This window comes from Gopherus flavomarginatus, chromosome 3 (genome assembly GCF_025201925.1).
Source record: "Gopherus flavomarginatus isolate rGopFla2 chromosome 3, rGopFla2.mat.asm, whole genome shotgun sequence".
NCBI lineage: Eukaryota > Metazoa > Chordata > Testudines > Testudinidae > Gopherus > Gopherus flavomarginatus.
Window position 1 is genome coordinate 206561050 of NC_066619.1, and position 16164 is coordinate 206577213.

At 41.9% G+C, this 16164-nt stretch overlaps 1 protein-coding gene across 1 annotated transcript in view; it reads left to right on the forward strand.

Annotated features, from left to right (window-relative positions):
* RAPGEF2 (Rap guanine nucleotide exchange factor 2) overlaps window positions 1-16164 on the forward strand; it is a 321965-nt gene that overhangs the window by 150140 nt on the left and 155661 nt on the right. The gene's annotated exons all lie outside the window — the stretch shown is intronic.

The window sequence follows — 16164 nt, forward strand, 5'->3', positions numbered from 1 at the left end:
AAAAGAGATAAAAATAGGCATTTTCATTAGATAGGGCTTTTTAAAAGAGAAATAAATTCATATTTTTCAGGGCATCAGTCAGTTTTTTGAGTGTGTCCACACAGCAAAGCAGTGCAAGCCAACTCAAGCTATTTTGAACCCAGCTAGTGTGAGTAATAATAGCAGTGAAGACAGTGTAGCACGGGCTAATGAGCAGAATACTTACCCAGGGTCCATGCTGACCTTGTACCATATGTGCTGAAGCCCCTTCTGTGCTGTTTTCACTGCTGCTGTTACTCATGCTAGCTGGATTCAAACTAGCATGGGTAGATATACCATAAAGGACATGGATTATGAAAAATCCCCAGTCTGGTTATTTCAAATTGTCCACTTCATTTTTTCTAGGACCTTCCTTGAAAAGTGCTGGCCACTGTCAGAGATAATCTGCCAGACTTGGTGTCCACTGGTCTGATCTGATCTGGCAATTGAATCATGTTTTAAAGGTTATACGAATGTGTAAATGAATGCAGTGGTGTCCTCCTGGATCTGTAGGGCCTGAAATAATAGCTGAGTGGTGTGAACTGCCCTTTTCATCTTAATGGGATATTGACTGAACTTTGAAGACAATAACTTAAATTTCAACACTATTCCACTATTGATCATTTTATCGTGTAATCCTGAATTGCCTTACATGCCTCTTCAGAGGATCAAGGCCTCAAATGTCTCATATCTAGTTGCTAAAATTCTCCTCATCTTCCCTCAATAATTTCTGCAGTGTAGCTATGTTGTCAGTCCAAAAACCTGTGGTATATCAAATACTGAAAATATGGTTGAATTTTAAAATTTCAAAATCAGTATGAAAATAAATGTTTATTGTACTGCTCTTACCATCTGTTTTCACATTTAATTTGTTAGAAAACCCAATTTTTAATTCAGTGACATTGTCACTGAATGAAATTCAGTCTTCTGCATTAAAGATTCCAGGGAGGGGTGACCAGGTGTCCAGTTTTTGACTGGATGTTCCGGTTGAAAAGGGATCCTGGTGGCTCCAGTCAGCACCGTTGACTGTCTGGTTGGCAGCGCTGTGCAGCTCCCTGTTAGCCTCCATGCTGTGTGGCTCCCGGGAAGCATTTTGCACGTCCCGCCTTTGGCTCCTACACGTAGAGGTAGTCAGGGGACTCTACATGCTGCTGCTGTCCCCACCCCAAGCACTACCCCCACAGCCCTGATTGGCTGGGAACAGTGGCCAAAGGGAGCTATGGGGGCAGTGCCTGCGGATGGGGCAGCAGCATGCCAGTGCACAGAGCTGCATGGCCATGCCTCCGTATGGGAGCTGGAGGGGAGACGTGCTGGCTGCTTCCAGGACCTCTCCCTGCCCCCTGCCCTAGCCCTGATCTCCCTCGCACCCTTTAAACCCCTCAGTCCCAACCCAGAGCACCCTCCAACACCCCAAACCCCTCATCCCCAGCCCCGCATCAGAGTTTGCACCCCCAGCCAGAGCCTTCACCCCCCGCACCACTTCCCCAGCCCAGAGCCCCCTCCTGCACTCCAAACCCCTCATCCCCAGCCCCACACCAGAGTCTGCACCCCCCCCCCCAGTCCAGAGCCCCCCTGCCCTCCAAACCCCCTGACCCAGACCGGATCCCCCTCCGAACCTCTCGGTCTGAGCCTGGAGCACCCTACTACACCCCAAATCCCTCATCCCCTGTCCCACATCAGAGCCTGTTCCTCCTCCCACACACCAACCCTCTGTCTCATCCCGGAGCCCCCTCCCATATTCCAAATCCCTCTGCTCCACCCCCCCAGCCTCTCCTGCGCCCCAAACCCCTCATTCCTGGCCCCATGCCAGAGCCCACACCCCCAGCCGGAGCCCTCACCCTTTCTCATATCCCAACCCAGTGCCTCAGCCCGCACTCTGAACTCCTAATTTCTGGCCCCACTGTAGAGCCCATACCCCTAGCTGGAACCCTCATTCCCTCCCACACTCAGCCCCCTGAGCCAGTCCAGTGAAAATGAGCGAGTGAGTGAAGGTGGGGAGATTGGGCAATGGGGAGGGGAATGGAGTGAGCAGGGGGCAGGGCCTTGGAGAAGGGGCAGGGCATGGGTGGTACCTCAGAGGAGGGGCAGGGCAAGGGTGTTTTTGTTTTTGTGCCCTAGAAAGTTGGCAGCTCTATTCCAGGGATTTAGCCATAGAACTGATGTCCAGTTTGGTGCTGACTACATAGGGCTTGTTTCTCCCCTCATTTAGGAGTCCTGCATTACTCATTGCATGCTTAACTGCTTTTCATAAAGATAATGTGGAGTTAAAGCAGGTATTACTTTGAGGAAGTTCTTTGACTTGTGTTATGCAGGATATCTGCCTATATGATCATAATAATCCCTTATGGCTAGGGCCCTACCAAATTCACAGTCATAGGATTTAAAAAATCTGAAATTTCATGATTTCAGCTATTTAAATCTGAGGGCTTGGCTACACTGGAGAATTGCAGCACTGGTGGTGGGTTTACAGCGCTGCAACTTACTTGCCGTCCACACTTGCAAGGCACATACAGCGCTGCATCTCCCTGGCTGCAGCGCTGGCTGTACTCCTGCTCTGCCTGGAGTATAATGATTGCAGCGCTGGTGATGCAGCGCTGCTCTGCAAGTGTGGCCACCAAAAGCGCTGTAATTGGCCTCCGAGGGTATTTGGACGTATCTCAGCCACTCTGCTGTTTTGTTGTGAACTCTGGGCTCCCGGAGCTGCTTATCTAAAAAACAAACACAGCTCATTTCCTCGAGCAGAGGCAGGCAGGGGGATTCCTTTGGAATGTTCACAGTTTGCTTGAGGAGAGAAGCAATACGGGGGGGAGGGAGAGGGGAGTCCGTTTTGGAGCAGCTGCTTATCTGGTCTGGAGGCTATTTGCATTTAGTGAATAAGAGAGGGGTGGGGGAAGGGGTCAGAACTTCTAAAATGATTGAAGGTTGGTGCTGTGTATCTTCCAGTCCTTAGAACTTGCAAGGCAGGGAGCTGACACAGTGTCAGCTCCAAAAATCCACTCTCTCTGTCTCCCCCACGCTCCCTGTCACACTCCACCCCACCCCCCTGTTTTGAAAAGCACGTTGCAGCCACTTGAACGCTGAGATAGCTGCCCATAAGGCACCACTCCCAACAGCGCTGCAAATGCGGCCACACTGCAGCGCTGGTAGCTGTCAGTGTGGCCACACTGCAGCGCTTTCCCTACACAGCTGTACAAAGACAGCTGTAACTCCCAGCGCTGTACAGCTGTAAGTGTAGCCATGGCCTCCAATTTCAGGGTGTTGTAATTGTAGGGGATCTAACCCAAAGGAGTTGGTGGGAGGGTACAAGGTTATTTCTGCTATACTTACATCTGTGCTGCTGCTGGTGGCGGTGTTGCCTTCAGAGCTGGGCAGCTAGGGTGACCAGATAGCAAGTGTGAAAAATCAGGACAGAAGGGGAGGGGTAATAGGCGCCTATGTAAGACAAAGCCCCAAATATCAGGACTGTCCCTATAAAATTGGGACATCTGGTCACCCTATGGGCACCTGGAGAGCAGCGGCTGCTGGCTGGGAGTCCATCTCTGAAGGCAGAGTTGCTGCCTGAAAACTGGGCCCTCAGTCAGTAGCCGCCACTCTCCAGCCACCCAATATGGAAGGCAAAAGTGCAGAAGTAAGGGTGACGTGGTATGGTATTGCCACCCATACTTCTGCACTGCTGCCTGCAGAGCTGGGCCCTCGCTCAGCAGCCACCATTCTCCAGCCCCTGAGCTCTGAAGGCAGTGCAGAAGTAAGAGTGGCAATACCGCGATCCCCTAAAATAACCTTGTGACCCCCTGCAACTCCCTTTTGGGTCAGGACCCCCAGTGTGAGAAACACTGGTCTCCCCACAATGAAATCTGTATAGTATAGAGTAAAAGCATAAAAATCGGATTTCAGGGGGGAGACCAGATTTCACGGTCCATGACGTGTTTTTCATGGCTGTGAATTTGCTGGGCCCTGCTTTATGGCCTTATAATCTCTGAATGTATACTCCCCCGCACCCACCCCCCAGTATGCAGCTCAATTGGCCATATGCAAAACCAGTCCAGCTTCCTTAGCTGCTCAGTTACAAGTCTAATGCTCTCCCCTGCTAGATTTATTGTGCACATGTAAGTGTGATTATTTTTTACTAGGGGCATAAGCTAACAATACCAAATCCATTTATCTACAGAACACTCTGGTGCTCCTCAGTGAGGGCTGTCTCCCTTCTAAACTGCAGTTTTCTTCTTCCAGGTTCACCTCAACCAGCTAATATATTAAAACACAATTTCTGCCTACAGTAGAGATTTTAATTATTAGTTAAAATCTGTTAGTTAACATGTTTTGAAAAACACATCTTTTATTCTAATTTAGACCTGTCCAAAGTGAAAGGAATGTTCTTCTCTCAGAGCTTGTATTCCCTGCTAAAAAAGGAGTGTAACTAATATACATGAGCTGCCCCAAGGTAAAAACGCATTGAAGACCAGGCACTTCAGATTTACTGTGAAGTAAACTCATCAAAGTCTGTCCTGTATCTGCACCTGGGGTGGACCTTGGTGAATGTACCTCACGGTAAAACTAAAGTGCCTGTTTTTTGTGTTTTCACTCTGGATAGCTCTTGTGCATTACGCTATGTCTGCACTGCACTTGGGTAAAAACACAACCTTGACTGACAAAAGTTTTACCAACGAAAAGCGCTGTTGTGGACAGTGCTTTGTCAGTGGAAAATGCTCTCACGCCAACAAAGCTAGCACCCCTCATTGGAGGTGGTTTTATTTTGTTGGTAGAAGAGAGCTCTCCTGCCAACAGAGTGGCTACGCTGCATACCTTACAGCGGAACAGCTGTGCCCCTGTAAGATGCGCAGTGTAGGCATAGCCTTCCTTACCTCCAGGTTAAAAACACATCTTTAGTTATAGGTCTAGCTTAGAATAAAAAGATGTGTTGTGTATGTCATTCTTAGGTTTAAAAACGTTTTTTTTTTTTTGTTTTTTAAAGCAGTGACAATATGACATCAGTCGAATAAACAATGGGGAAAGGCAGAGCTGCTCCAAATCCAATCCATGCATGAATAGCAGCTGAATGGCAGGTTAACAACAGAGTCCCTGGTTTCACCCAGAGGTCACTTAAATTGCTTGCCTAGAAATTTAAAGTTATTTTGGAATTTAGCATGGCAGAAATCCGTATGCTTTGTTTTGGAATTTACATCTATCATGCTCTAATGGTCTCTGGTTATAGCAGGGCATCAGTAAATTTGTTGTTGACTATATGCCAGGATTTGACCTTAGGATTCATAAGAGATCAGACACTCCAAATGCCTATATTTATTTACTACTGCATTATCAAAGAATAATGAATAAATTAATAGAAATTGATTAAAAAAAACAGTTGTCTGGGAGTGGCTGAGGTCATCAAGCTGGTATGTGGAAGCACTACCTATATGACACATGCAGCACATATCTACAGGCAGAAGAGGTGGTTGAGTCACCCAAGTAGGAAATTAAACATCAAAAAGAATGTTGTTCCTCTATGCATGCAGGTTGAGAGAGAAAAAAAAACCCAAGGAAAATGGGAAGAGAATGCATTTGTGTAGATAGCAGTAGCAGCAGCATTGCTGCTGCTTGAAAGCTAATGAAGACCAGTGCAGGTTAGACCACTTTAATTTCTAAAGTCATAAACAAGGGATATCTGTAATTTTTCTTGTTAATATTCTACTGAGAGAGACTCAAAAGTTACTGTCTGCTACAGCAGTATAATAAGGAGCAGTAAGTAGCTGTATAATAAGCAGGAAAAATTGTTTGTAGATAATTATCTAGCTCTTTTGGATATGAAGTGGTGAGCATGAAATGCTCAATATATACTTTAATCTTTTTTTGGCTTATTTTTATTATGAATATGTGTATGGCCTGAGAAAGCTAAGCAAGGAAGATACTAACGAGACTTATTCTTAGAAAACTTCAAAATGCAGAATAATAATAAAAAATGTAACTTGGGGGAATGAGGGGGAAAATCTAGTTATCTTAATCAGCAGTATTGTATTTTGGTAGACACAGCTCTTAAAATATGTATGGTAGATTGCATGTTTTGATCAGCAACTGTTAAAAATACTTACCAGTAGTTTCACAGCACTAATTTTCAAGTACACACTGCTTGTGAAAATCCAGCGTTAAGACTTCAGAGAATGGTAGTTAAGCTTTTTGTACATCAAATTTCTGGATTCTGATTAAAAGTTAATTGGAATAATTACAAATATCTATTTATATTACATTTTTAGTTTGATAATTTAGAACAATTTTTAATAAACATCTACAGCAAAAGTATATATGGAATGACTATAAATAAAATCAATTAAAAAGACGTATATTGTTCTTCACTATGTTCTTTTTAAATTAGTGTCTTTTCACTCTAAATAATAGGTATAATAAGGTGCATTTACAATGTTTTTTAAACCCTACTTACAAATATTCTAGAGAAAGCTGTTTATGCACCTACTGATAGTGTTGCTGTTTGTTCTTTTTATGAACCATTCATTGTTATTTATCCTTCATTCCAATGTCACTCTTAATTAAAGTTTACAAATGCACTATGATTTCAGAAAAAATTAAAAACAAATCTGTTTAGGGGATATGTTCATCTTTCTATAATTATCAATATAGTAAAAGTGGGCTTTTGGGAACAATTTTGGGAGTTAACCCTATTTTTTATAATGTGTATCTATTGAAATAATGTTAGTACAATGTTCTTAGTATTTCTAGTTAGTGGAGCTTTTATCACGGTTGTGTTGCTTGTGATGAATACGCTTACATTCCAGTGCTGAGAAATAATGTTCCTTAGGGGAGTTATACTGATGTGAAAAATGGAATGTGGAGGCCCCCGGCAAGGGAACAGTATTGAATACAGTAGAGACTTCTGTGATCAGCTACTGTCTTCTTTCCTGACAACCCTAAAAAGTGTATGTTCCAACATATCTCAGAATTTGACTAAATGGACAGAAGTGCATTTGGAGAAACCTGCTTTGTCCTGCCACATTCATGAAGCTTATAAATAGCATGTAGCAAATGAAGGCGAGTTGTCCTGTCTGCCCAAGTTTTTGGCTGTCTGCACATCTGAGTTTTCTTAAAAAATTAGTTAGTTGTGTCTGATAATTGCAGGTTTTCTGGTTAACTAGGAAAGATGTGTGAAATTCTTTTTATGGGATCACATAGTCTTGAGGGAACAGAGATATAAAATTTTTGTAGAAAACTATAATTTTGTCCTTCATTTCCAGTGTTTGGTTGGAAGATTTTAAGAGCTAATATTTGATGTTCTTGCAATAATATTTATTGTTATATAATAAGAAATGTATCATGGAGGTTTGACTAAAGTTCCATAATGTTTTCTAAAGACTTATTTAGAAAAAGTTTATGCATACAGAAAGTTAGCTTTCATTTGAAACATATAACTTTGGAAATAGCATGGCCAAAACTTGTTTAGAGAGCAATTAGTATTGAGTCATTTTAATTTGTTGTTGTTTTTTCCCCTTTAAGAATATCCCTTTTACACATCACTATATTTAACTAGTATTTGTTTGTAAAGTAGGTGCCTGTAGCTAATACAATATTTTGCTGATAAGGGTCTTTTTGGTCTCTAAAACTGTTAAAAATATTTAAATAACTGGGGTGAAATTGTCACACCCATTCTAGCCTCTTCATGCTGGAAAAAATAGCTTGAGCAGTATAAAGGGGCTGTCAGGAGGAGTTCCCCCAACATGGAGCAGTGGTCGCCAAACTTTTTCTGTCATGTTCCCTCCTTACCCTTAATGGAATCTGACCCTCTCCTCCTGGGAGCCGCAGTCAAGAGCAGGGCCCACAGTTGGGAGCGGGACCAGGGCGGAGACAGAGTGGAGCTTGTGGCTCTCCCTCCTCCCCCCTCCAAGGGCTGCTCTGGGCCCTACAACGTCCCCCTGGGGAGGTGTGTCCCACAGTTTGGGGACCATTGACCTAGAGGAGGACAGCTGGAAGGCTGCCCCTCCAAGTATCTACAAGCCCTTCTGTTGGCAGTAGCACTGTGGTCATTTGTGGCATGTAGTATGCAGCGTGCTAGGGATTATAGGTAGGTCTGCCCTGTGGTTGCTGTAATTTAGGCCCGCACAGCAGTTACGATGAGGATTTCTTGAGTCTCTGGGGCAGCCCAGGGTTGGGAGAACGTAAAGGTGGCTTAATACTGTCTTAGACTTGCCTTTCCTTAGGCTGTGAGTCTGTTTTCTATTGAGCATACTTGAAAATGAGTTATTTTAGGAACGAAAAGTTTTTATACGTCGTGGGTAGGAAGAGATGCTTTTTAGCTTTTAATCACTTCAGTCCGTGTTACGTGTTGTCACATATATGAATGATACAGTATAACCAAATGCAAAGTAGTATTATGCAAAAGTCTCTATAGCAGGAATTGAAAGAACTCTGTTTCAGTTTTAAACAAAAGAATACTGTTTGGGTCTCTGGCTCCCTAGCAACAGCAGAGGATGAAACTCCATCTACCAGCAGCCTTATCATTCCACGTTGGGAGGAGGGAGGGAATAAATTAGTGTTGAATCTCTAGTCTGTAAGAGCTAATATCTAATTTCCCCCTTAATTTTCTCCAGCTAACCAGCAAATCAAAGGACTGCAGAAGACAGGTATCTAGTGATAGACCCTCTGGTAAAGGGGGTTAACCTGCTGGATACCTGTATTCTGTTAAAATTAGACCTGCCTGGTGATTAGGGTCTCTTGTGGAGGGTTTTTCCTAGCGTTTTATGTAAGGCTTCATTAGGTATTATAATCAGCTCAAGGGAGCGCCGATTATGAGAGTTGCCTCTGTTGCTTGATAATGTATATGAATAATGGTATCGTTTAGGCTGAATTTTTAAAGTCCTGTTCACTAATGTTCAATTAAGACAAGCTTGTTTAGGTCTTTTCCAATTTCTATGATTGTGATTAATTTTCCAAGGTGCAATATATCTGTCTTCTGCCATTCCCTCCTCTGTGTGTTACTCCTTGTTGGAGACTGCTGGATCAGGGCATGGAAGTCAGGAGATTTAAATTCTGTTCTTGTCAATGTCACAGCAAATCAGTGGTTATAGTCAAGACACTTAATCTTCTTTTTGCCATCCTTTACCCATCTCTTGCATACAGTACTTCATGGAGACAATGTAAAGCATGTTTCAGGCTTGCAAAGTACTTTGAGGTCTTTAGATGAAAGATTATGTTTGCTCCAGAGCTCCAGTATGAAACTGGAAAAAAGCCTGTTGGGAGTCTTTTGGTTAAGTTTAGAGGCGAGAGCAACAAGGGTGATGTTGTGATGGGCCTTTGCTATAGACCACCAGACCAGGAGGATGAGGTAGGCGAGGCTTTCTTCAACAATTAACAGAAGTTTCCAGATCACAGGTCCTGGTTCTCATGGGGGTCTTCAATCACCCTGACATCTGCTGGTAGAGCAGTACAGGTGCACAGACAATCTAGGAAGTTTTTGGAGAGTGTTGGGGACAACTTCCTGGTGCAAGTGCTGGAGGAACAGAGAAGAATTGGTAGGGCAAGTAGAAGTGGGTGGCAACCTGGGCAGCAGTGACCATGAGATGGTTGAGTTCAGGATCCTGACAAAAGGAAGAAAGGAGAGCAGCAGAATACTGATCCTGTACTTCAGAAAAGCAGACTTAGACTTCCTCGGGGATCTCCTGAGAGGCTAATATGAGGGGGAAAAGGAGTCCAAGAGAGCTGGCTATATTTTAAAGTCTTATTGTGGGTGCATGGACAAACCATCCCAACGTGCAGAAAGCCACGCTGGTCACCTGCCACATTTGCTATCAACAGAGAAATCTTCAGTGAGCTTAATGACAAAAAGGAAGCTTACAAGAAGTGAAATTTTGACAGATGACTAGAGAAGAGTATAAAAATATTGCTCATACAAGCAGAGGTGTAATCAGGAAGGCCAAAGTACAATTGAAGTTGTAGCTAGCAAGGGATGTGAAGGGTAACAAGAAGGGTTTCCACAGGTATGTTACCGACAAGAAGATGGTCAGGGAAAGTGTAGGACCCTTACTGAATGGAGAAGGCAACCTAGTGACAGACAATGTGGAAAAAGCTCAAGTACTCAAAGCTTTTTTTTGCCTTGTCCTTCACAGACAAGGTCAGCCCCAAGACTGCTGCACTGGGCAGCACAATATGGGGAGGAGGTGAGCAGCCCTCAGTGGTGAGAGAAAAGGTTAAGGACTATTTAAAAAAGCTGGACATGCACAAGTCCATGGGGCCAGATGCAATGCATCTGAGGGTGCTGAGGGAGTTGCCTGATGTGATTGCAGAGCCATTGGCCATTATCTTTGAAAACTCATGGTGATTGGGGGAGATCCCAGATGATTGGAAGAAGGCAAATATAGTGCCCATCTTTAAAAAAGGGAAGAAGGAGAATCCGGAGGACTACAGACTGGTCAGCCTTACCTCAGTCCCTGGAAAAACCATGGAGCAGGTCCTCAAGGAATCCATTTTGAAGAACTTGGAGGAGAGGAATGTGATCTGGAACAGTCAACATGGATTCACCAAGGGTGAGTCATGATGAGATAACTGGCTGTGTGGATATGGGGAAAGCGGTGGATGTGATATATCTTGACTTTAGCAAAGCTTTTGGTACAGTCTCCCACGGTGTTCTTGCCAGCAAGTTAAAAAAGTATGGATTGGATGAATGGACTGTAAGGTGGATAGAAAGCTAGCTAGATCATTGGGCTTAGCGGGTAGTGGGCAACGGCTTGATGTCTATTTGGTGGCTGGTATCAAGCAGAGTGCCCAGGGATTGATCCTGGGGCCATTTTTCTTCAACGTCTTCATTTATGATCTGGATGGTGGGATGGATTCACACCCTCAGCAAGTTCACAGAAGACACTGAGCTGGGGAGAGAGGTAGATATGCTGGAGGGTAGGGTTAGGGTCCAGAGTGTCGTAAACAAATTAGAGGATCGGGACAAAAGAAATCTGATGAGGTTCAGCAAGGACACGTGCAGAGTCCTGCACTGAGGATGGAAGAATCCCATGTACTGCTACAAGCTGGGGACCGACTGGCTAAGCGGCAGTTCTGCAGAAAAGGACCTGGGATTACAGTGGACAAGAAGCTGGATATGAGTCAGCAGTATGCCCTTGTTGCCAAGAAGGCTAACGGCATATTGGGCTGTAGGAGCATTGCCAGCAGATTGAGAGAAGTGATTATTCCCCTGTATTCGGCACTGGTGAGGCCACATCTGGAGTATTGCATCTAGTCTTGGGCCCCCCACTACAGAAACGTTGTGGACAAATTGGAGAGAGTCCAGCAGAGGGCCACAAAAATGATTAGGCAGCTGGGGCACATGACTTACAAGGAGAGGCTGAGGGAATTTATTCTTATTTAGCCTGCAGAAGAGAAGAGTGAGGGGGGATTTGATAGCAGCCTTCAACTACCTGAAGGGAGGTTCCAAAGAGGATGGAGCTAGGCTGTTCTTAATGGTGACAGATGACAGAACAAGAAGCAATGATCTCAAGTTGCAGTGAGGGAGGTCTAGGTTGGATATCAGGAAAAACTATTTTACTAGGATGGTTGTGAAGCACTGGAATGGTTTATCTACGGAGGTTGTGGAGTCTCCATCCTTTTTAAGGCCCAGCTTGACAAAGCCCTGGCTGGGATGATTTAGTTGGTGCTGGTCCTGCTTTGAGCAGGGGGTTGGACTAGATGCCCTCCAGAAAACTTTTCCAACCCTAATCTTCTATGATTGTATGTAGGGCTGTCAAGCGTGTAAAAAAATAAATTGTGCTGTTAAACAATAATAGAATACCATTTATTTAAATATTTTTGGATGTTTTCTAAATTTTCAAATATATTGATTTCAGTTACAACGCAGAACACGAAGTGTACGGTTCTCCCTTTATATTTATTTTTATTACTAATATTTGTACTGTAAAAAACAAAAGAAGTGGTATTTTTCAGTTCACCTCAACAAGTATTATAGTGCAATCTCTTTATCATGAAAGTTGAACTTACAAATGTAGAATTATGTACAAAAAAAACTGCATTCAGAAATAAAACAGTGTAAAACTTTAGAGCTTGCAAGTCCACCCAGTCCGATTTCAGCCAATTGCTCAGACAAACAAGTTTGGTTACAATTTTCAGGAGATAATGTGACTGCTTCTTGTTTACGTCACCTGAAAGTGAGAACAGACATTCTTATGGCACTGTTGTAGCCAGCGTTGCAAGATATTTACATGCCAGATGTGCTAATGATTCATATGTCCCTTCCTCTTCAACCATCATTCCATAGGACATGTGTCCATGCTGATGATGGGTTCTGCTCAATAATGATCAAAAGCAGAGCTGACTGATGCATGTTCATTTTCATTATCTGAGTCAGATGCCACCAGGAGACGGTTGATTTCCTTTTTTGATGGTTCGGGTTCTGCAGTTTCCACATCTGAGTGTTGCTCTTTTAAGACTTCTGAAAGTGTGCTCCACACCTCGTTCCTCTCAGATTTTGGAAGGCACTTCAGATTGTTAAGCCTTGGGTCGAGTGCTATAGCTCTTTTTAGAAATCTCACATTGGTATCTTTGCATTTTGTCAAATCTGCAGTGAAAGTATTTTTAAAACAAACGTGCTGGGTCATCATCCGATATTGCTATAACATGAAATATATGGCAGAATGTGGGTAAAACAGAACAGGAGACATACAATTCTCTCCCAAGGAGTTCAGTCACAAATCTAATTAACGCATTATTATTTTTAGTAAGCATCATGAACATGGAAGCATGTCCTCTGGAATGGTGGCCAAAGCATGAAGGAGCAGATGAGTGTTTAGCATATCTGGCATGTGAATACCTTGCAACGCCTTCTACAAAAGTGCCATGCGAATGCCTGTTCTCACTTTCTGGTGCCGTTGTAAATAAGAAGCAGGCAACAGTATCTCCCATAAATGTAAACAAACTTGTTTGTCTTAGCGATTGGCTGAAGAAGAAGTAGGACTGAGTGGACTTGTAGCCTCTAAAGTTTGACATTGTTTTTGTTTTGAGTGCAGTTATGAAACAAAAAAGAAATCTACATTTGTAAATTATACTTTCATGATAAAGAGTTTTGTACTATAGTACTTGTATGAGGTGAATTGAAAAATATTATTTTTTATTTAACATTTTTACAGTGCAAATATTTGTAATAAAAATAATATAAAGTGAGCTTTGTACTCTTTGTATTCTGTGTTGTAATAGAAATCAATATATTTGAAAATAATCCAAAATATGTAATAAATTTCAGTTGGTATTCAGTTGTTTAACAGTGCGATTAAGTGTGATTAATTTTTCTAATTGTTTTTTTTTTTTAGTTAATCATGCGAGTTAACTATGATTAATGCACAGCCCTAATTCTACTATATTTAAGTGCCAGGGGTTTATTCCCTGTTGCTTATAGGAATGTGAGTAATTCAGTATGTTTTAACTGTATACATATTAATGATAATTCCTAAGTGCAATGGCGAAACTTTGGTAAATATACTGGTGGTCAGTTCCTAACATCCTATCCTATTATTAGTAGGATATTGTGCCTTTTAACAACTGGAATTTTTTTCACAAGTGTTGATTCAGTGCATGCTTTCTGCCTTAATGCATTGACTGCTCCCTTGGGCTGTGAGTTAAAGCCCTTGCAGGTAATTCAGACTTGTGATAAGTAAGCAGGAGTGACTTTTGGAATGTGTCGTCTTCCTGTATTTGGTTTCCTAAAACTTGAAGATTAGGCAAGAGGGTGATGTCAGGCCATATTCAGTGGTTGAGAACTAAAAGCTCCTCTCCATAAGAAACAGCAAGAAACTCCAGAAGAAGAGGGGCAAGAATAGAGTGGAAAGGCAAGTATTTGTTTCACTTTCTGGTGTATTAAAAAATGTTACTTCAAGGTGATGTTGAAAAACCTAGTGACAGGAACAGATTTCTAACCTAGAGTAAAAACTGTACTGTTAGAAATCAATCTTTTTGAGGTATGACAGGAAACAGAGATCTTACCTTGATTGATTTTTCCAGTTAGGATACAAAGTTATATTCTTGCCACCACAGTCAATTGATTAGGTGTTTTTTTTTTTGTCCTGAGATTTTTTTATGTAGCAGATTTTGGTTATTGGTGTGAGTGATGACTAAAAATCAAATAGTTTAGATTCTAAAGGCATTTTTTCAAAGAATTAATGAAGTAATGGTTTAATTTTCCCTTCTCCCTTTAAAGGTAGCTGCAATTTGAATAAAATTCAAGAATGTGTTCATGAGTAAGGCAGCACACATTCTTTTAGTATTCGGTAATAGAAGAATGCTTATCTTTGCCTCTGGAAATGTATGCATCTTATTGAGAAGATTTTAGATTTTTTTATTATTGAATCTTTAAAAAGGCTCCGTATTTTGTAAAATCATTGTCTATTGTAAAAATCTCATGTACCATTCAATATGTACATTGTTATGGTGAAGGAGCACAGCTGGTATTGCTTTTCAATATTTGACTGCCTTTTTTGCAAGCTATTGAAATGCTGTTGTGCATGAATCACCATTTGGACAACAAGTGACATTTTTCATTCTTTACTAATCACCCTGCAGAGTGGTAGCGTAGTAGTAGATTCACTAGAAATACCATTCAGAATGACCTATTAAGTTCCTAGTTAGCCTCATTATGAAATTGAGAAAAATCAAGAAAGCATTACTTGGCATACATTTTTTTTTTTTAAATAAAACTGTAAATGATGCATAGCAGCATTGTTGTGTAACAGATAAATAGGCACACTCTCAAAGTCTGGAATTACATTAGTAACTCTGTTTTTAAGGTTGGGACAGTAAGCTTGATTTTGGATATCCTTTTCCAAAAATGTTTTTAATCCCCATTTTCCCACTCAAATTTATGATACTCTTCTGACATGGAGAATGTTTATTGAAAATTTTGAGGTTTGTTGGATAAAATTGTTTTGATGAGAGAAGTCCAACATTTTTTTTTTTCAAGCTTTTGAAAAAAGCCATCTTTACTACTTTGGGCACTACATTGCAAAAAAAAAAAACAAAAAACCAAAACGTACACCTGTACCCTGGTGTAACGTGACTCGATATAACACGAATTTGGATATAATGCGGTAAAGCAGGGGGGTGCGGGACGGGACTGCGCACTCTGGTGGATCAAAGCAAGTTAGTTATAACACGGTTTCATCTATAACACAGTAAGATTTTTTGGCTCCCGAAGACAGTGTTATATCGGGGTACAGGTGTGTATATATATACATACTATGCATTTTTAACATGTAAGACCACCTCAAAAGTCTTGTCAGAGTGCACATCCTGAAAAAGGGATTCAGTATTTTGGAAAACTTTGTGGCTGGATCACTTTAGTTCAAGGAAGTTGGACATCACCAGCAAAATATTTGATTTGAGTATCAAGGACCAGGTACTAGAATCTGGACAATCTTTTTCCAGTGCAGGAATGTAGGACGTGGAGCAGATGTCCTTATCTTTCCGTATCCCTTCCCATAATCCTGGGGTCAAGCAGCAGAAAGGGTAAAGAGCAATTCTGCTTCTGGCACAAACTGGATCAATGTTATGCCAGCTTGTAAAGGCCCCCAACAGCTGCTCCACTGGTCTAGGACTTGAAGATCTAATGGTGTTCCAGCCACTCCCCCTCCTATCTCAGAGTATCTCCTACCAGGAGCAGCATCATGTTGACTATACCATCTATACACTATCCAGGAATTCCCCAATGGAAGGGGTCAGTCTCCAGGTTGTTCAAGCCAGTTTTCCATCCTAATCGTGTGGGTCCTAAGATCTTATACTGTCTTGTGTTAATACATGGCATTCAGTGTATCTCTTTATACTATATCTGTAATTAGAGCAAAATATTTTATTGCTATCATAGGTACAGCCATTTGCAATTTTATCACATTTCAGTGTATTTAAAAAAAAATTACATCCAGCAATGTGTGACTATAACGTAACATTTTGACACCAAATGCAACTTTTAAGTCTTGTAGCATTTCGAGATCTATCTGTATGCTCCTATTCCTTTAAGTGGGCAAATATTTAAACTATTTCTCATTACAGTCATACTCTGTTTTTTCTTGTAGAAAGCAATGGAGAATCAACATATGACATTATTTTAAGGAAGGATATGTGGTAAAGAGCTGAATAGCTTTCTAACCCCATCCATTCAGC